General features: G+C 39.1%; 1 protein-coding gene and 2 long non-coding RNA genes across 3 annotated transcripts in view; 1 reads left to right on the forward strand and 2 right to left on the reverse strand.

The window, feature by feature from the left end:
• LOC126923718 (uncharacterized) overlaps positions 1 to 21,706 on the forward strand; it is a 231,713-nt gene that overhangs the window by 130,565 nt on the left and 79,442 nt on the right. The window lies entirely within an intron of this gene.
• LOC126923697 (trichohyalin) overlaps positions 1 to 21,706 on the reverse strand; it is a 163,206-nt gene that overhangs the window by 124,857 nt on the left and 16,643 nt on the right. The gene's annotated exons all lie outside the window — the stretch shown is intronic.
• Positions 407 to 21,700, reverse strand: LOC126923724 (uncharacterized). Its single transcript, XR_007713289.1, has 2 exons — positions 1,080 to 21,700; positions 407 to 1,031 (listed from the first exon to the last, which is right to left on the reverse strand). It is a non-coding gene; the product is annotated as an uncharacterized LOC126923724 (long non-coding RNA).

The following is a 21,706-nucleotide window of genomic DNA, read 5'->3' on the forward strand; positions in this document are numbered from 1 at the left end:
TATTTACAAGAATAAATAGTATGATTATTCGTGAGTGTAATATAGAAGAAAATATTAATCGATTTTGTTTTATGAAACAGCTAATTTTACAATTTCGTAATAATAAACGTAACATCAATCAATGACGAGCTGTATCGTCCCGGTAACTAGTAGAGTAACTTTTTATTATGAAATCTCTGATTTATCGAAGTTTCATCTATGAATAAATTATCGTTGATTCCTGTCAATTGGTATTTTCTTCTAAAGAGGCAGAAGTCAACGTGTAATGTACAAATTATACAAAGCAAGAGAAAAGCTAGATATTGTTACGAAGATTCTTTTGACAGGCTATGTGAATGAATATACCTTAAAACTTATTATACGTTCGACGGATTTGTGCAACGCGCTTCTAATTTAATAACAAACATCATTGTACATACAATTTTATTCAACTTTATATATTTGTACACACAAATTATTAATAATCACCATAAATTAAATTGGTAAAAATCCATCTATTAAGTCGGTCGAGCCATTGTTCGAAAACTAACCCCGACGCGACACGCGTCGTCAACGTGCTAAAAATTCTTTTCATTCGGTTTCCGATTGTCCCTCATAAATCTCGCAAAACGCCACTAAATCTTATCGAGACAGTGATTAACTTCGAAACACTCGGTCGTTGTACACGTGGAGGCTCGAAATCGTGTTGTTCGAGGTCGTAAAACATCTCGTTGGACTTTAACGTCGATATACGCAACATAGGTGTGTAAAGATCATCGATGTGTACGGCCCTGGTACTCGTATCTCTGCTCGAAGTGCAGATGGCTGGAAGTGCTCCGCACGACCATGTTCCTTATTATTTCCCATTAAGGCTGGGTGTTCCTCTTGCCCTCGAAAGAGTTCCTCGTCCTCGAGACCAACAAGCATTTAAAAGCAGACGCTTGGTAGAAAATTTCACGGGATTCGGGACAACTCGTGATAAGTTCTAACAATTCGCCTTTCCCTCTGTGTTCTCTCTCTCTCTCTCTCTCTCTCTCTCTCTCTCTCTCTCTCTCTCTCTCTCTCTCTCTCTCTCTCTCTCTGTCTTTCTCTCTGTGCACGATCCAACCGAGAACGAAAGAATTGCAAACGAACGGCCAGGAAACGAGTCGTCTCATTCCTGGATAACCAACCTGGAAAAACGCTCGCCTAACCTCCTTTTATCCCCGAATTTACGTAACTTTTATCGCCCCAATGCTGAATTATACCGCGATTTGCCCGATATTACGGGGCCATTAACGCCACAATTTTTCTGGAATCCGTGTATTACTCTTCTCTTTTATTCCTATCCTGTTCTTTGCACACCGGTTTCCTTTGTTAGTTACTGCAACGAAATAGGATGAATAGAAACACTTTTGTGCGAAAAACGTTTTATACTAATCAAGTACCTCTTTCTACCTCTTTTGAAGCTTTTTCACAGTTCATGTATCGCTTCTGGAAAGTTTTGGTTTCAAAAGCTTTCTCAATAAAAATTTTCTGTAATTCGTTAATCAATAGGTCGCAGGTTTTTACGCATTCATAAGAAATTTCAGAGCGCAAAATTGCTCGATACACGATATGAAAAGATATGTGAAATATTCGAGGTACAGTATTCCTGTAATAGTTGGTAGGTAAAACAAATTCTCTAGCTAGCTTCTATCTTTTCAATCATATTTCCTAAAAATATGAATTTGTATAAAAATCCACAGTCTACTAAAATCGATTATACACGACAGTTTCCTCAAATTAAAAATTCGATTACGTCGTGCGGCATCACTTTCCACTAAAGTTTTATTCCTTCGACTTTCGAAAACTACAACGAGCTCATCCGAAACGGCATACCAGCTACACGGTGGAAAATTCAGAACAAATTCAGGGCAGGAAAGTTTCGATAAACAAGCTATCGATGGTATTCGTTCAGGAGCGAGAATCAGCTCGCAACTTTTACCAAGCGGTAGGTACTGTTACAAAACGGGAAACTCGAAACGGCAGAACAAGTAACAACCGCGTCGGCATGTAAACTTCAAATGCGTTTTATTTGGTATCCAGAAGCTAGTCGCGATAAGCATATTGGAAGAAAGTTCGCCTCATTTGCAGTTTGAACAACTGTAGATGGTTGCGGAGCTTCGTGGGGTTGATGCGGAGATAATGCGCAAAGAAATTTTCCGAAGAACGTTATAAGAACGTACGTAAATGTGTCGCTAATTTGTGGACAAGAACGTTCTGTTGCTTCGTCGTTGCATATTTCTCTTGTTTAGGCGGACGGTTACGTAAAAATTTTCGAAAGCCTAGAAAGTATGTAATTAAATGTACGTATCTAGTGTACGTAAAATTTACTTTCACGTTGGAATATTTTTATGACCATCCTGAATATGCTTTCGCGATAAATTTTTACTGCCAGTTACACTCTCCGCTATTGTGCGAATTTATAATTGTCTGAAGGAAAATTTCGTTGCGAAAATAGAAATAAAGGAAGTTGAATAAATACCACGATAATAAAATATTTGTTGGTGTTATTAATATTTTACTACTGGTGCCTTTATACTCTATGATCTCGTTTGAAAATTATTTTTACATATCTAGGAAATTTCGTTCGATGTTATTGGGTTGTTTGAAAAATCCCATAGCGAAATTTGAGAAAATATAAAAGCGGACATGTTTAGAATAATTCTTACAATCCCACAAAATTCAAGATTCATTGTTCAATAACGCCTGAAGCTCCTCGATAGTTTCAACAAATAAATCAGTTTCTTTAAATATTGGGCATAGATTCGAGAGTTACTATCGTCAGGAAAAGCGTAAAATCTATATTGCATTGCGACAAGCGATGGCTGAGTTCGACCGGTCAGATCGAACTTGGAAAACAGTTGTTAGTTGAAGCGAATTTACACTGACGTGAATTACCGAGAATTTTGGAAGGTTTCCGTCTGTGAGAATGGAATTAGGGCAATCAGGTTTCAAGCCACGACCTGAGAGAGAATCTGGTGTTCCAAAATTTTCGGAATTCGCCTTTCCTCGAAGGAAATGAGATGGAACGAACATTTTCCGGCAGAACGAACATCTAGTTTTGGGTTGAATAAGAAGTAGACTTCTCAAAGCATGGTGAACTAGGCCAAAATACTGGTTCTACGAAAACCGAGTGTACCTTGCGACGTGAGAATTTTCTCGAATCGTCGTAGATTCGATAGAGCACATTTTCGGAGGTTTAAACGATTGTTTCTAAAATATACATAAATAGTTAAAAGATCACTTCTTCATTTTACACCTTAGTCGGTAGTTTCGATGTTAACAGAAATAGAAATAAATTTCTCACGGTGTCCTTTCTTCGAGTTTGTCTTCTGTCGTAAAAATGTGTAGAAAATGGCGAAAAATAATAGAGAGAAAGGCGAAGAAAAGATCTCTGGTACGTTGGTGGGAGGAAACCCTTCGGTATGTTCGTTGAAAATATGAGAACGATTCTTTAAGAGAAAGACGGATGAGACAGGTATTTTTCATCGAACTTCTCGCGGTCTAAAAACTGCATCCATGCTACCATTTCCGTTGAAATCGAACCGAATCGTGAAGAGGCACGGCAAAAAGACACGACTAAAAAAATTGGATCGATATCTGGAAATAAGTTTCAGAAAGCAGGCTGTGACAAAAGGAGGAGTGCAGGAAAGTTTTTCCACGCCGGAAACAAGGCCCTAATGCTTCAGTTCCGAACTGCACCTCGAGCGGTTCATATCAGTCCGAGATATGACTCAAACAGATGTCGTATCCGGGAAAGGAAATTGCATTATTTGCTGTGCTAACTAATAAAACTGATTATTTTATCTCGAAATTTGTGAAGCACTCTATCGTACACATCTTCTGTTGTAATAATTTATCATTGCGTAACAGGTCAGCAGAGATGGAACAGTTCATATTGTTGAAGTGGAGTATTTAAACAGAGTACTTGCATAATGAACTCGCAGTAATTACGCCGCATTAATGTTACATTCGATATTAATATCTCAGCTTTTTTGCGTAATTCAATTAATATCGTTAACGAATATTTACAAGTCACGAGTCACTAAACGCTCTTGCATAATAGAAACAAATTTGATAATAAAACGGATAAAATTCCTGATTTACATATTACAAACCACCTGACTGTTTTACTTGACACGAAATCGTTAATTCGGTTGTAGTGAATCTACAAAATTTCTACCAAAATGAAACCCGCCTGTATTAAACTTTTTATTATAAAAATTTTTTTTTTAGTTTTATCTTTGCAAGGGATGATAATGATATTCGCGCGTCACTTCCTAAATTTGCGGAAACAACAGATTGAAAATTCACTGTTCCATTGGTCTACCGTATAAACAAGAATGTGGTGTAGAACAGTTGTAGTCTACTGGAAAGTGTATAAAGAGAAGATTTCATCTCTTTCGCTAAACCTTGTTTCAAGGGATCCCAGGCGAGACATAAAAAGTGCAAGTCGAAGGACAGGGTAAAGCGTTTGAAAACACTTAAATTTCTCGGTTGCACATTTGCGAACTACAGCATTGGACTCACGTATCACAATTGTTTTGCTACGTAAAAGTGCATTTATTGACTTTGAAGAAATTCGAGTAGTCGAAGTAGTATTCACGTGTAGAATAGAAAGAATGTTTCTACGTTTGCACACGGGGAAATCAAACGAGCAGAATAAAAGAAAGAAAACGGCATGTTAGAAGAGAGAACGAACGCGTTCGGTTAAACCCGAACGAAAGAGGAACGAATTAGGTATCTCGTAAAATCGTAAACGGAGTGCCGCGACGATAAAGAAAAGATAAAATTGTTCGAAGAAATCGTGACACCACTAGCTTCGTTCTACTTAATTACAGTCGTATCCGTTACCTCTGAGCGTAAAAATCGATGAAATTAATTGTGTAAACGATTCAGTGTGACGGTCATTTTAACTTTGAAAAAAGGTAGCTGCGAAAATTTTTCAAACTGCAGAAGAACTGACGGGCCTGGGCGATGCAATTTTTGCACAAAATTTGCCAAAACTTTGCCACGCTTTGAAGATTAAAATTCAATGCAAATTCGCTGATTTGCATATTTGCACGGTCATTATCAATGCGATGGCCACAGGATACGTAAGCTCACTTAACGTTTCATCGCTAATTGGATAACCTTACAGAACAGTGACTTCTCATACACGCGCGGTAAACTTGTGTATTTTGTTTTAAACTATCAATATCGTAAACTGCATCAAGACTATTAATTCTCGAACTATTCCATTCTTTTTTCTTCTTTATGTTTTTTCTTCTTCTTTTTTTAATAATCTTCTAAACGGAATATTAATCGGGAATTACAAATACTTGGTATCGCCACGCAAACACGGTAACGATAATTACCGGAGGTCCAATGGCATGGAAAAACACCTGAAGGATCGATTGGTTCAGTTTTTTAATTTACCGGGGAGGAGATGAAGCGAGGTTGACAAAAAAGGCTCATAAGCCGCTGCAAGGCAAAAGGAAAAAGTTTTAGATGAAGCGGATTCGAAGCTCTCGAACCATTCTACCGTTAATTCCATCTCCCCAGAACGACCGCCACGATCTCGGCTTTAACGATGTTTATAGAAGCGAAACTATGATTTTATAACGATTATGGAGTAGCATGAAGATACAGCGAGGCAGCGATGTTATAAGAAGGGAAATGGATAGACGAATGGCTAGACGAAAGCCGAGGATGGGATTCAAAACGACAAGGCGGAAAGAAGAGGGAATGTATCGAGTAGGAAAGAATACGAGAAAAAGATGGAAACGAGAAAGAGAAGGAGGGAAACAGAGATTCCATCCACCGCGCCCAGGTCGAGATGGTCGCTCATAAATATTCATACGGAATTCCTGAAGCCAGGAAAACATCCATTCCTGTAGGAGCGCACGTGTGCCCCTGTGCATTCGGCAATTTCGTGAACGACAAATGAAAAAAGAGCACCGGAGATCTGCGCCGGCATGATTCCAACCGGTGAAGAGAAACGAGGGAAATTACCATAGGCCAATTTCTGATCGGTTGCTACGTCGCCGGACCGAAAATGTGCCTGCCGCGTTACGTTTAACTGAGATTTAAGGGGAAACGCGCCACGCAAACGACCGATACTGCCACGAAGATAAGAGTTAACGATTCAAAGGTGACGAAATCATGTCGGTTTCCATCAATAACGGTTTCTAGCGTAATTCCCAAGTTAGGATTAATTGATAGACATGTTGTTGATTCGTGTTCGTATTGAAGACTGATAATAAAATCCGTTAATCTTTAGTTTGCGTCTTAGATGAATTATCGTGGTCATATCTATGAGTCTCAACTTTATTATCCGAACTTTATTAACGTTATATGATATGAGACGAAAGTCTCGAATCTCACGATTGAGGTGTTCGGTACAATAAACTGGAAAATTCTACATTTTGAAAATTCCTTCGACGTACGTTTTGTCGACGTTGACATTATGACAGGTGATGAATTTCTTTAATTATTTTTTATTTCCATCTTATCAAAAATAAGAACTGACGATCAACAGATTTAGGCGTCAACCAAACGTACGATATCGAAATTACTAAAACTAAGTTTCCCCGCTGAAAGTTTCATCCACCTCCAGGAACGTTTCAACTCGAACCAGACAATAGAATCATTTTATAACGTTTCCTTGTGTGAGCCTTGCACTCAATAGAACAGATCAAGCGGAACTATCGAACGAATTGCGTCAATCATAATCGATCTTCCCTTTTCACTTTAACTATTCGCGCAAATGCATAGGGAGCAGAATGTAAGCCACATGCAACGCTTCGAAAGATAGCATTAAAGAATATACCTACGCAATAATCACCGTTCAATCATAACTGTTTCACACATTTATTACTGGAAAATGTACATATATCAATCTTATTGACGCTCTGTCAAGAATTATTCAGGATATTTTTATTCGCAGCGGCGATAACGCTGTCTAGCATTAAGCTTCCGAGAAGCGAAACCCGTGTGCAAGGCTATAAAGAGATTCAAGTTACGACAATCGAGCGGCATTCTTTTTATTTGGCAAACAACACGCGCAATGACGTGTCGTAAAATTTATCTTGCCATTTTAATGCCGAAGGAAGCCCCCGTTCGGGGAGGCCCGTGACAAATCGCGCATATACCGTTCTTTTCCAACTGTATTTCCACGAAAGAAAAATTCGCGCGCTCGGTGACCTGTAAAAATATACCGTGTTCTCCCGTGTTTGATTCCGCTCTTCTTGCCACTCTTCTTTTTCCCCGCCGTATAGACTGGAACTCTGTGCAACTATTTGCAAAAAGTAGAAAATCGATATCGAGGAAAATTTATCTTTTTTCAAAAGCATCATTTTCAGCGATCCGATATGAAAGTTTCGATTCCAAATACATTCTCCGACATTTCATTTCGCGGAATCTTTACCTCCTTTTTTCTCTTCTTTCGTCCAAACCGCTATCAATCTCTGCGTTTCGATCGCCATCCGCTGACGTACGCGGAATCGCGACAGGGAAAATCGAGTATAGCGGTGCAGAAAGTAAACTAAACATTATATCTGTCGTATTTGCACACTAACGCGAAGTATGTCGCGTTCTTTTGTTTGCAGTGCGCGAGAATTTCGATTCGATATTTCCAGAAGAACTTCCCTATATCGCGAATCATACAAGGTGGTGGAAAAAGATCGGTCTGACACTTCCAGTCTGTCTCTTATCTTATTAAGTGTTTACGTGTAAAGCATCTTTTTAGATGAGTGAAAACACAAATCGTATTTGACTCGACGATTGTCTTCACATATCGAGGATATTCTTGTTCAGATTTCTCTTCAATTTATACTTTCTGAAAGTTCTTACCAACTATATAATTTACATTTTCAGAGTTACTCTACATTTTGTGTTCTTAGTAAGGCTGGGAATTTCTATGTAAATTCATATTTCTATGAATACAACTACGGCACCTAGTACATTTGTTTTACTCCCCAAATACAATACTATGATAAAAAGTTCACTATGGAGATTTTACATATTTTTGTATATTATCTATATCAAATTTGTCACAACGGGGGCAATGCTATTTGATCGTCGCTATAACAACGTGAAAGATATACTTTTCCTCCATTAAACATCTCTCCTATTATCTGTGGAAATTAGAAACCCTTGAACTCTTGTATTTTTTTCGCGCTGTATATCCAATCCCGAACGAGGATCGATCGAGAAGAAATTCACGATTTAGCCTGGAAAAGGAAATCACGAGAAGGCGAAGAAAAAGCAGTAAAAACGATATTCAAATTGGTTGGTCGAAACAAATCTCCGAGATACATATATATTCAATAAGTTTCGCGTAACGAGTCATCCTCTTCTCGCTCATTTCGCCGCTATCGCGACTCGCTTCGATTTTTCCCCAAGTGTACCACGGACAACAATTTCTCCACCGGTGGGAATTTTAGCTTGGCATTGCGTTGAGAAATTTGCATGAAGAGACGCGCACGCCAGGCTACCTTTTGCATAAAGGGAAATTTATAATTGGCTGCGGGCCAACGTCTGCGACGCTTCGTTCGATCGCATAACGCCGTTCCGAATTTTTATTTCAATCGACGTATCCCAACGCGACTGCTCCATTCGCAGGAGGATTCCACCGATTCGAAAAACCGTAACCGTGCGATCGTGCGGAAAATTTCGCGCCTCTCTCGTTAACGATTCTACGTTTACCGTCTATGAAACCGAATTCAACCTCGAACCAGTCTACTCGTTATAGAGAGTGAGGTTCAAGATAAACTCGCCGATGTGACTGGATTATGATAAGATACGGATTTAAGCCGACTTACTAAGAGTTTAATGAGAGAAACGTGTCAGGTTAACGTCGATAAGAATCTCCGAATTTTAGCGAAGCAATATGAAATTGCTATATTCGTACATTGAGATATTTACCTTCGACGTTGCTCGATATTATCAAAGTATGTGCTTTCTAACAGGATATCAAGTGATATATCTCATTTTTATGGAAGTTCGGTTATAACACGTTGAATACAGTTCTTCAGAAACAGTTACAAATGACGGAAGATACGATATTTCGTTCCGAAAGGCTTAGCATGATGGATCTAATGAGAATTCATATTTCAATTCAGGTAATTTAGCTGCTGTGACTTGTGATGTCTAACATGATCATGTACAAACGTAGGTTCATAACTATGATTAAGAAACGTCGCGTTTACATAGGATAAGCAAAGACACACGTAAATCATAGTATGCAAGGCATGGCCGAATAACATGTCAAGCGGGTGGGAGATGATCGCTTGTGAAAGAATAAGAAAGAAATGTAGAGTAACATCTTTTCGTCCGACACTTAGATTTCGAGAAAACTATGTTTGGAAATTTGTTTGGTATGCATGATATACACGCTATTAGTAGCTAGCGTTTTTCTTGTAAACGATAAGTATGGAGAAAAAGTGAAACAGGAAAAAGACGAATGGTTCAAAATGAACTATAAACTAACTCAAATTTACTTTTCACAGAAATAAAGCGCCTTATGAAAAAACTTCATTTCCGATTTACTTTCACATGTAAAATAACATTCTATTGATTATTTTCTCATGGAATTAGCCGTGTTTAGGTACATATACGCGATAAACTTTCAAACTCGATTTTCTCGAAAACTAAGCCTCTGGTGAAAAAATGTTATCCTATATTTCTTGTTCTTTCACAGGAAATCACCTCCTACCCGTTTGACATGTTATTCGGCTGGATCCTATATATAAAGCTAAACAATCATGTCTAATTGTCAGATATTATATTAATTTCACGTAAAACAACTGAGTACTATAGATGTTAAAAAAAAAAAAAAAAAGGAGAATTCGCTAGTTGTACCGTGTTTGCGGGAAATTTTTCACACTGAACAGGAACGAGGCTTTCTTGCACTTTTTCGCTGGATGTTTACCTCTCGGTGGAGAAACGCGAATCCCGCACGGTTATACGTCAGTTACAAGTCTGCTCTCAACGCAAACACATGACTTGGAGAGGTCGACTGCTTTGACAATTAATAGCCAGGGAAACCCGAAACACCTGGATCGTGCTGGTATATAAGTATCATAAATGTTGCCAACTCAGAAGCAAGCTTTCTGTATATCACGCGTTGTGGGAATGTTTTCGCCGACCGCGTTATTTCAACAAGTTTATACTGTCGCGTGGAAACACGGCGAAGTTCGTGTCGTAACAACGGAGTTACCAAGTATGACTTTAATAAAACAAAAGAAATTTCCACGCCAGTTGATTAACATTATTTGAGGACCATGGAGAAAATACCGCGCTAAGTTCAGAAATTTTGTTAATTCTCCGGTTTTTGTGTCACTTGGTAGATAAGAGGAATTATTTTAATATAACGATGCTGTACGGGGAATAACTTAGTTTCACATCTGCTCAGACTTCGAAAAGGACGGGATGTATTTATCATCTCTCGTAAAAAGCTAGTGACGAGTATTATACGAGAAAATTAAAGAACAGATCGTAATCCAAAATTTGTGAATAAATACGAATTACTTATTAAAGATCTTCACGTGTTCTATTTTAATAGGACAAAAAATGTGACACTGTTTCCTTGTAATCCTCGTTAAAAACGACGACGATGTGGAACAGAAACTTGTATAGAATATCGGTACCGCTTTCTAAAAATTCCAATACGCTACTACCACCAGATGGATCTGTCGATTAACAGAATTCGAAGCTTCCAAATAATCCGTTGCCAAATAGCCACTGGCAATTCCTCGAAGGCTTATTTACAAGCATTCTCGGTATAATTGACAATAAAAATAGTCGAAACTATACCATCGTCGAAGAATTCGTCGGTAGGCCAGCTGTATCTAATCGACGAAACATGCAGTCACAGAACCTGGTATCCTCGCCCTTAATTGGCCGTTTCTAGTTCCTTTCTCTATCTATATCCTTCTCGAATGACGACAATGTGCCTCGGTACGATAACGCGTGGCATGCGCATCGATTTCCAGCGGCTCCTTCTCTGTCACCCATGAAACAAGCATTACCTGTGGAATATCACGTTTCGGATTGCGATCCAGTCGAGTCGCGCCAGAGATTCGCGCAATTCGCAGATTTTACAGAAGAATTTCCAACTTATGTTCAAGGATCTTCCGCGCGAATATTTCTCCTCGGCGTACATGGGACGAAGACACAACGAAGAAAGAAATTTTTCTAGAAATCGTATCGTAAAAATGAGACTTTTACATTCGCGTGTTGCGTACGTTTTTTCGGTGTAACGTGTTCGTGGAATATGTAACGACTTTTCCCAGGATGAAGGAATTTTGTCATCGGAAGATTCAATTGGAAATTAACCTGATTGTCCAGGGACGTTTTGCATTTTCAGTAGCATATACGTTGGTCCACAAAGAATTTATACAGGTTTCGTTATTGGTACATTATTAAAGCCATTATTCAATGAACGTCGCTGTCTAGCAACGTGAATGAATTTTCATGATGCCGCCTGCATTTATTTCGACCGGGGTGAAATTATAATTTCGATTTAATAATTCGGATACGAAACGTTCATAGACGTTAATAATATAATTAATTGCACGCTACTGAAACAACGGTGTTGTATTGATTGATTTTATCAGCTGAGGAACTTGGAGTTAAAATCTATGTCCGTAATAGGAGAACACTTTTTCAACCAATGACGATTCGGAAGGGGATAATATCTGTATAAAAATGATATTTTTCCAACTGAAGTAGAACAGAAGTTTCAAAGCTAATTGTTAAAAAGTAGAAAACTATAATTTTCGTAGTTATATTCAAAATATAAATCATGGAGAATAAATAATATTCACGTGATTTTACCAATGTGTTTAATTTGGAATTAATCGATCGATACTTATTCGAATGTTCCGTCCACAAATATATCCTCAACACGTTTTCGCACATTCAACATGCTCGGAGAATCCTAACAGATGACGAGACGCAGAGAAACGAAGGGCGCCAGGAAATCTGGATAAGTGCCACGGGAAAAAGGAGAGGGAATGAAAAAGAAAGTGAAGAAAAAAGAAAGTTGTTCATTCCTCACTTATTCACGCGATACTCTCGACAGAACCAAGCCGGTTCATTACTATTTCTGTCTCATTAACGACGCAAGCTATCGAGACAGGGAGGCGCGTCTCAGTGTCTACTCCTTTCGAAAATACGCGACTCATTAATTGCACCAGCTAACAACCGCTCGTGGCCAGATAACGAAAAAATTGATCCACGTTATTAACTATCGGTTAAAAAATGGCGCAATTTCCTCCAAAGCCGACCTGCCTGCCGGCGCAAGAACGATATTTTATCGCAATTGCATCTAGATGTGATCATTAACCGTTTCCCAGTTGGAAACGAGCGAGCCCCCATACTCTTCTATCAAGATTTTACGATACGTGCTTTGTTTTTTCGATAGATCGTGATATTCATTTTTCACCCACCGTAAGCCACCATTTTTATTCGTCCACCTCGTATGAGTTCAATCGCCGTACTCTTACGTTTCTCTTCCTGTTCTGTTCTTCCTATTCGTCAAACCAAATTTAAATCGCGAAATATTCATAGTAGAACAAAGAAAATTGTATCTATACATAGCGTAAAATAAAATTCCCGGTAAGCGTCTGTATGTTCGAGCTAATGTCGAGAATCGCTGTTCGGATTTTGACGCGATTTTCCCCATTTTTAAAGGGCGTTTCCCGAGCGGGGTTTAGTACGCGTGTGAAAGATTAACCTGTGACAAGAGGAGGGAAGAAAGTATGAAGTAGAGACAGTTTACAGATATTTGTAACGCAACAGCGATCTTCTTTGCTATGATCGTGTTTTGTTTAGAATCGTTGCCACGATATAGTGAGGCAATATGAGTCCCCCGTTATGTCAGAAACTTCGTGACATCGCTGTCTGACGATCGGTGTTGTGTCACGAACTACAGAACATTTACCGAACCAGTAGAAGTTCACAAAATCGTATTATTAAAACCCTTTATAGATTATTGCCGCATATACTCGTTCTGCGTTAACCATCAATCTGGCCGATGAACTCATATATGCGTTCGGCGAAAACAACTGATAAAGCAGAAAGGCTCATATGTGCGTATGAGTCGTATCTGATATCGTATATACGCGTATCTGTCGCAACTCGACCCCACGGTATACAAAGAGTTAAAAAAGATTGTAAAAGATTCCGGGCAAACACCGTGTGTATCAGCTAATTAAATATAATAATCACACAGCAGATGAAAATTCTTGCTTTCTGATTTCTGAGATTTCATATTTGTCATAAAAAATTGTGTTACAAACCAAAATATTAATGCGAAAGGAATTCTCCCATGATCTCTTGCGTAAAAAATCGTGTTTTAATCAATGTACCCCCTGAGAGATTTATAACTTGCGAAGTCTCTGCAGCTTAGTCCAGAAAGACAAACACCCTAATCAGAAGATTTCTTATCACTGACAGGACCAGGGAACAGTTAAATCCAGGAGTTGCTTTATTAAAAAGGGAAGAAGGGTGACTCGATACGAAGCCATCCTCAGGGAATTACATCATTCCCTTTTATTGTATCCCGAAACGTTCTTTCCTGAACGTGCTGCCATGTTGCGGCCATGATAATTAATTTTTTTTCTTCCGTGGAAGATCTCTCGAAGAATTGCATATAAAAACGTGCGAATATCACATTTCTATATAGAATGCCAAATTCTATAGTTTTTTGTACTAAGGGAAAAGTAAAGATCGCAGTTGACGTAGAATAAATTGAAAAAGTAATTATAAATCAAAGAGTTAATTGATCTGGAGATTGAAACATTGACAGGCATGCAACGTCGCAGCAAGATTTCTTGTCACGTGGTGTATTAAAAACTGGAAGCCGCTGCTGGAAAAACTGGAAGTTTAGGGATGATGTGCCGTACGACAAATGGTCATAATGAACGTCCTAATGAATATGCACAATGAACAGACCCTCGTTAGGACACGTGCAGTACTTACTTGGCCAACTAAAGCGCGTTAGTTGTGGCTTTTGCCAGACCCGCTACGGTCTGTTCACCTTTTTAAAGATTATTAATGGTGTTGTAGCAGCAGGCTTTGGGAACCTTTACACTGGAGTCTGGCTAATCACAGCGGCTTTTTAATTGAGAGGGTGTGGTGCACCCTGGAGCGACTAACGCGCTACTGAATGTTAACTTTGCCCCTGACGAGTGTCGTTTGATATTGTTACGATGATAAAGTGATCCGCGAGTTAACCGCGTGTGCGGAACTTTGAATGAAAAATGATGGAATACGAATACGATCCTAAAGCTTCGATGGTACAATGGAACTTCGATCGCCAGGACATCGGTCGATAGAATGATTGATTATCTGAATATCGATTAATGGACAACTTGAAGGTGGTCCCCTGTAAGATAAACCGGGAAACAATAGAAATTGGAAGAAATTATAATATTCAATAAGACGACGATTAACTACGTACACAGGCTGATGGAGATATACAAATACTTATTATAGAATACAAACACAGTTCTAACGTCTTGGTAGTAAATATGTTGCACTGGACGCGCCGCAATTTACTCTTATCGCGAGCCCGATCTTTATTCTACGTTTAGAACTACCGTATAACGAATAATCGACCAATCAGAATTAATAACAGCAACCAACGGAGGACCGCATTCTCGCTCCATAATCTTCGACGTATCTGCGAAATAAAGGAATTCGCTTAATAAATTCCATAAACCATACAACGCAACATCGTCTATGCGCTGGTATCGAAGCGATAAGACAGAATAAGCGTAGCTAACTAGTAGCCAGTCTTTCTCTCTCTCTTCGAGCGCTAGTAAATTTCCGCGGGAATCGCCGTGATAAATCAAGCCGGAGTAAATCACACGAAAGATTCCAGAAGGAAAGAAAGCACGGTAGGAAGAAGAGGCGCTCTCTCGTCTCGTTACAATCTCGATTTTCTCGAGACGGTGGCCGTTAGAAAATAACGAGGTAACTACAGGTTAACGGTGTTATCGCATGACGAGGTTTATGGGGTCCCATCGCCGACAAGAGAGCCCCATGGCGCGAGTATATCACGGTCCGTGCAGTTATGTTTCAACGGGGGTATATTCCGGTGGCTCGCCATAGGGAGGGACAGAGTGGAGGATGCCAGTGGATATTAATTGGCTTCCGATCTACATCGAGACCACCATCGAGAGGCACCCCTCGAAACAGGTGCCCGCGAGGCGTCACAACCCACGCGATGCATACATTAGTGTGAGTTTAGGTGAGTCTCTCGGTCTGGCCAAGTACGCCAGCAATTTATCGCGGAAACGTAATAATCCGATCGAGTACGAGCGAACAAACTCCCTTCGGGCATCGATTAATCAAGAATCTTCGAGACAATCGGCGCGTCGATATATCCGCTATCGATAGGTACCGATTTTCGATCACCCTCTTCGGTTAGCGGAACTTGTAATTTTCTTTGTAATACACTCGGGTGTTTCTTGATTGTTTTTGGCAGCATGTAATCGAACTTTATGCGTAATATAGAATGTTGTTTTTAAATGTTTTAAATGTTTTTAAATTACAGGGATTTGTAGTGACTACAAATCCACATGTTCGATTTACAAAATGACATTTTCTACGGACGTAATGGTAAAACATTACAACGTGATAGCAGTGTGTACCATATAATATTTATAAAAGTTGTTAACAAAAAAGCTCAAAACCGTACAAAATGTGACACTCGCAAATACTCGCACATTAATATTCATGTACGTCACACGTTTAATCGTGACAGATCGAACAATGATTAAACATGATGGAATTAAAAGCAACACAATGAAACGATCAACGAGCGGGCACTGGGTGAAATACGAAAAGCGGTAGAAAAATCGGGAGCCGATTATCGGTCGCGTTAACGCAAATCCTATGACGTGCCTCGTAATCCCCGATATCCCGATGTTTATTAACGAAACTTATTTATTATGGTCGTGTAACGGCATTCTTGTCGAGCCGCATAAACGATATCCAAACCAATCAATGCGCGGAAAAACGGATCGCAAGTAGTACCGTAAATTTCAGCGTGCGTGAGAAGCGGATACGTGTAAAAGAAGAGACAAACTCTACTACGTTCAACGAATCGATACTCAACATGCACCGCTCGCGCTTCTCGATACACGATCTATAGCGATCTCTATGTATCGATACGTGAACGCCATATACGCGTGCCAACCATCCAAACAGGTTCGCGTATGATTAATATATGCGTCAGCAGGTACAAATAGCAGTCTTTACGTGCTACCGTGTGCAAGTTTGAAGCCGTACAAGCACCGCGTGGCTTGTATGCAGGAGAATGTAAAATGGAATCCGCAAAAATTAAAGGATTATCCGGGATTACGCGCGGCAACAGCGTCGCAACCACACCGGTCCCCGCCGATCATTGGCCCGGTGCAGTTTAATTTCAACGCGTCCCAAGCTCCGGAAAACCGATTTGTGTCCTTTATTTTCTGCTGAGCCACGAACGAACGTTAGATCGATTACCAGGGGGTGCGAAAAGGGAAGTACCACCACGCCGCGTCACGAGCTATCCTCTTAAGCTTTTCACTGGTAATTACGTTAATAACTTCAACGGCCGCAAAATTTATGGACGCGGTCGAAGGATAGATCTCTCTCTCTCTCTCTCTCTCTCTCTCTCTCTCTCTCTCTCTCTCTCTCTCTCTCTCTCCTTCGCGTTTCACTGTTCCTCGCGAGAAAGTGAAAAGATCGAGGGTGGGTGGTACTAATTCGAGCAGGACGGTGTCTTAACGAAGCCATTCGCGGTGATATTAATTCGTTCGGTCATATTTAATTGGACGGTCTGCGCAAATTCCTCCAATTTGTCACGATTTATTAACGATTTTCCAATTCGCCCGGGGAAAATAAAACGATTCCAGTTCAGAGCTCGTCTGAGTTACTCGGATGTTGTAATTGTTGTTTCCGCTCTCGTTCCTTTCGAACGTTTTAATAGATCCCCGGTTTACAATCCTTTAGCCTAACTCTCGTTCTACGGAATATTAATGATAGACACACCACTCTGAAACCTTAGCCAAGAAACTTTGCTAAGGTGGACGATAATTACTGTAAACAATTATATTCCTCTCGTATTAAATACCTTGGGAGAATTATTTAGAAGCAGAGGAAAAGGCTTTCTTCGGATCTGAGTTTGTATCTGTTGTCGTCTGACAAACCGCAACTGCTAATTATGTTAGAGAATATAATAAGCTGCATACAAATCTCGTTTCTGGCAAGACTTTGAAAGATTTCAATGTTATTTTACTCGATCCTCTCTCTTTCTCTGTCTTTTCGTTCCTCTACGCGACGCTGGACCAAGACAGTTAAGGTTTATATTGCCTTCGAAGGCGGGATTATTTTATTTTATGCTGATTACATTCTGCCGTTTGATTGTGATTTTATAAAGAAAAAGAGCAATCGACCGTGTTATTTGTTCCCTGGTTTATCCCGGAATATTCTTTCTTACGAAAAAAAACGATTGTGTCTACGAGTTGAATAACTCTGAGTAAAGTTGCTATGTCCGATATCATTGAATAATAAAAACGCCCTGGGCAAGTTCCCATGAAAAGTAATACGGTGACAAATAAGATACGTAGAAGCGGAAAACTCATTGTACATTTACGAACGTAAGGTGCCAAAGAAGTTGTCAAAGAGGGAAATAAACCAATGATTGGGCGAGATATTAAATGAAGGATAATTTTTTGTTGAGAAACTTCGCAGACTGTTAGAGTATTCACGTAATTTTATTACGTAATTTGTGCATGTAACTTCTGCATAAAGTATGAACGAGCACTTTCGTTTCTATTCTCGATATTTTTCCATCGATCCACCGATATGTTGTTAACAGTTTCCAACAGCGTAACTGGACCGAAATATCGCTCATCTTTAAGTGTGTTCCAATATTTAAATGCCTGGTTTTAATCGCGATACTCGACTCCCTTAGTAATCGATATTTCGTTCGAAAAAGATTCCATTCAGAGTTCATGATTACTGATCTATGTGTGGGATAAAAATGTCTCTCAAACTCTCGAATTAAATACGTTTTTATTTCAAGGCTTCTAGACACGGATAATACGAAAATAAAACGTAAAGCCTGTTAACTGTTAAATACAATAAAAACATAATTAATACCGGTGTTTACATAGAATGAAGAATCATAGTTCTCGAAAATGTCTCTACGTACGCTAAATAAAACAAACAAAAATATTATATATCTTTGACAAATTTGTGAAGTATATACGTATTTAAATGTGATTTTTCTACGACATAAAGACACAGTGGAGAACTGTCTGTTGCACGTAGGAACTCAAATTTCTCAAAAAGTGGAGATACGATATTCCCGGAGTAAGCCTATATCTTTGCTGATGAATATAACAGCAGCGGATGGCAAGAAACGAGAGATGTATCTAAGCCATGGTAAGTCGTTGACTATCGCGATTTTGGTATTTTCCACGAAACATCCATCGTTAGTACGCAGAACGGTGGCTCGTCTATGAGGATAATGGGGGAAGCGAAGTTCCACGGTGCGAAGGATCGCGACAAAGATGAAGGGCGTTGGGGTTTAAAGGAAAGCTTGACTGCCGAACGACTAATAAGATTACCTTCCGCCTAATCATTCTCGCTACCGTGAACGCCATCCAACGTTCTCACTCTCTCTCTCTTTCTCTCTCTGTATCTTCCTATTCCTCCACCTCCGCCGCCATGCTTGTATTCACGACGGATAATTTTCCGAGGCGACACCTAATTATCGGGGAATTCTGTGGCAACCGTGTCTACAGGCTTCCGCGTAAACGCACGTTTTGGAGACAGACAGACGGATAAGTGGAAGGATAAACGGATGGATTAACTGCAAGCTCGTGCCACGATGGAAACTTTTGTACAGTCAGCTAAGTAGATGGAGCTTTCCACCGCGAACACAAGTTCCGCGGCAACGTACGAGGATGATGGTTATGGTTCACGGGTAGAGAAAGTAGACGGTGTTGCGTCGGGGATCAATTTTCCGTGAAATTCCTTTTCCTTGGAAGCGAATCGTTTACACTGGAAATTTCGACGTTTCAAAATACCTTATCTTTCGATCACGATCTTATTATTTCTTTGCTTTCGTTTATTTAGCAGATACGTGTTACAGGCGAAATTTTGATTCCAATTAGAACAACTTTGTGTAGCAGGTAAATCAACAGTTTGTTCAAACTGCACCTTTAAAAATAATCAAGATTTTATTAGTGTTTGTCTGTAGCTGGCTTTCCTATTAGTTATGCCTATTAGAAATATTACATATAAATAGTTATACCTAGTGGAAAAGTTTTGTTCGAAGAAAAGGTTCAGGCTTTTGAAGTTTTGAATTAATTCCACCAAAATGGCAATTTCCTTTTTGCTCGAAGCGAATGTATTCTACGTTCGCGGTATTTTTCGAACTTGGTATAAAAATTTAAGGACGTATCAAAGAAAATTCGATTATTATTTGTATTCAATTTATGATGAAGTCTATAGTTAAAATTAAGTATTACGCCTATATTGTACTGTTATACCACCATAAAGAAAATTAGAAAAGTCTTGAAAACTGTTCAAAACGATTACAGACATATATGCATACAGTTACTCAAATGATCCGTAACTTACTATTAGAAGAGAAGAATTTCCTACTTTCAGATTTCGAGCTCTACTCACAGCACATATATATGTACCTCATTAGTAGTCTATGTGGAGGATATTTGACCGTTAGCAATTCTTAAAAACTGTATAGGATACATGCATATGTACCGTTAGTGGCGAAAGGGTTATACGACCTGGCTATTCATCCATCGTTACACACACAAATTCCACAGACATTCACGTTGCTGCGTTCGCTATAACTATTCTTATTAAATTCCGACATTGAGACGAGTTTTACGGTATCTTATCTATAGATGATAGTTTTCTACACCTATTGATAGTACAATAGATAAATCTGTTCGTCATCTTGGAAAGTTTCAAAAGATCGAAAATCTCCGTCAACACACACTGTATTCCACGTTAAGTATTACGATGATTGGATTTGAACGAAGAATACTTTGTCTCTATAAAGAATTTCGGCTAATAAATATGCCGAGTAGACTGTCAATTTTCTTAATTAACATAGGATTGCTTGACTTTTAAAATTTGTAAGAATTTTTATATAACAGAATTCATTTTTTGGCGAGGAACAGAATTTATAGTACGGCTATGCGCAAACTCTTTGTACGCTGTGTTATGAAATTTTAAAGCTATATCTACCCTATATTACGAAACTTTGAATTAATTGAACGCAGGAAGCGGTAAGTTTAGTTTTGCACGAAATATAGTGGAAAAGTATATTCGGTAGTTTTTATATAATAGAAAAATTATGTTTCCAGTATCAGAACTTCAAGCTTCTATATAATGAAATTTTGAATTAATTGAACAATAAGGAACGGCAATCCCGTTTTTGTTTGAAGCAAGAAAAATATACTCTACGTTCGTAACATTCTTCAAAGTTGAGATATTCAGGAAGAAGCCTTTGGGAAATTGATGAAAGTGATTTCCAGGAGCATAGGTCGATATCCATTTCCTTTGGCAGAGGAGAAGGAGAGATAAAGTAGAAGGACATAAAAAAGCAGCATCTTAGTCAGGAAGCAAAGACACGATGGAAGAGAAGCAGAGAAATAGCAGGCCGTTAGGATAACGATAAGTAATATCCCCGAAAAAAGTTCCAGACGGCAGAGTAGAATTTCTAAATTCGATATCCACGGTCAACTTTCATCTTTGACAGTTTTATCAAACGCGAATTTTATTAAATCGTTCGCTGGTCAACGAGAGAGAGAGAGAGAGTGAGAGAGAGAGAGAAAGAGAGAAAGAGCAGCTTATCACGTAGCATGACGTATACACTGAAGAAGAACTTGATAAACCGTTAAGAAGAGGAAGATTGTGGCGCAAATTTTATATACGGCCAGATTCCCGTGTATTCGAGAGCGTACTTGTGTCTACCCGAGAGCACACTCACACGTGGAAATCCATTTTTCATTACCCCATGTGTATCGTGTGACACATGATCAAGGTCCTTGGCGTTCACACGCCATGTGACGAGACTCGTTGGAAAATTCGTTGTAAGCGAGAAAATCGTGATAATATCTATAAACGGGGTAAAGCCTGTATGACGGCAATTTACAGTTCTCTTACGGTATAGATTGGAGTCTAAAAACAGAAAACGTGTATCTGCGAGTTTCATATCTCCGTGTAGCGCATTTAACCATTAAATTGCGCAAGATTTTAGGGTAACTGTAAAATCTATTAAAAAGCAGAATATATGCGACTGCTTATACTTTCGTATATACAAAAAATGGATATTTTTGGCAATAAATTGAATTAGATTAAATTAAATAAATTAGAAATTGGCTGTTTCACGTGCAACAACTCTATATAGTAATTGGAATTATCTTGTCATTGATAAAACTCACCTTACGCTACTGAACGTTACCATTTCTTTCGAGTGAAAAGCGTTAATCGACGCGACGCTGTCGCCTAATTGCGCAATTAATCAAACACGACTCCACTCGATCAATTTTATCGAAAGTGTAACAGAACTTTCCCGTTTTCCTACGGCTGGTTTCTATCGTACGTTACAACGAGGAGAAACCAAGCTGGGTGTTGTGAGCCAACCTGGCGAGACCAGTGCACGATCTCCAGATCGATACTCGAT

This window comes from Bombus affinis, chromosome 13, assembly GCF_024516045.1.
Source record: "Bombus affinis isolate iyBomAffi1 chromosome 13, iyBomAffi1.2, whole genome shotgun sequence".
NCBI classification, from domain to species: Eukaryota; Metazoa; Arthropoda; class Insecta; order Hymenoptera; family Apidae; genus Bombus; species Bombus affinis.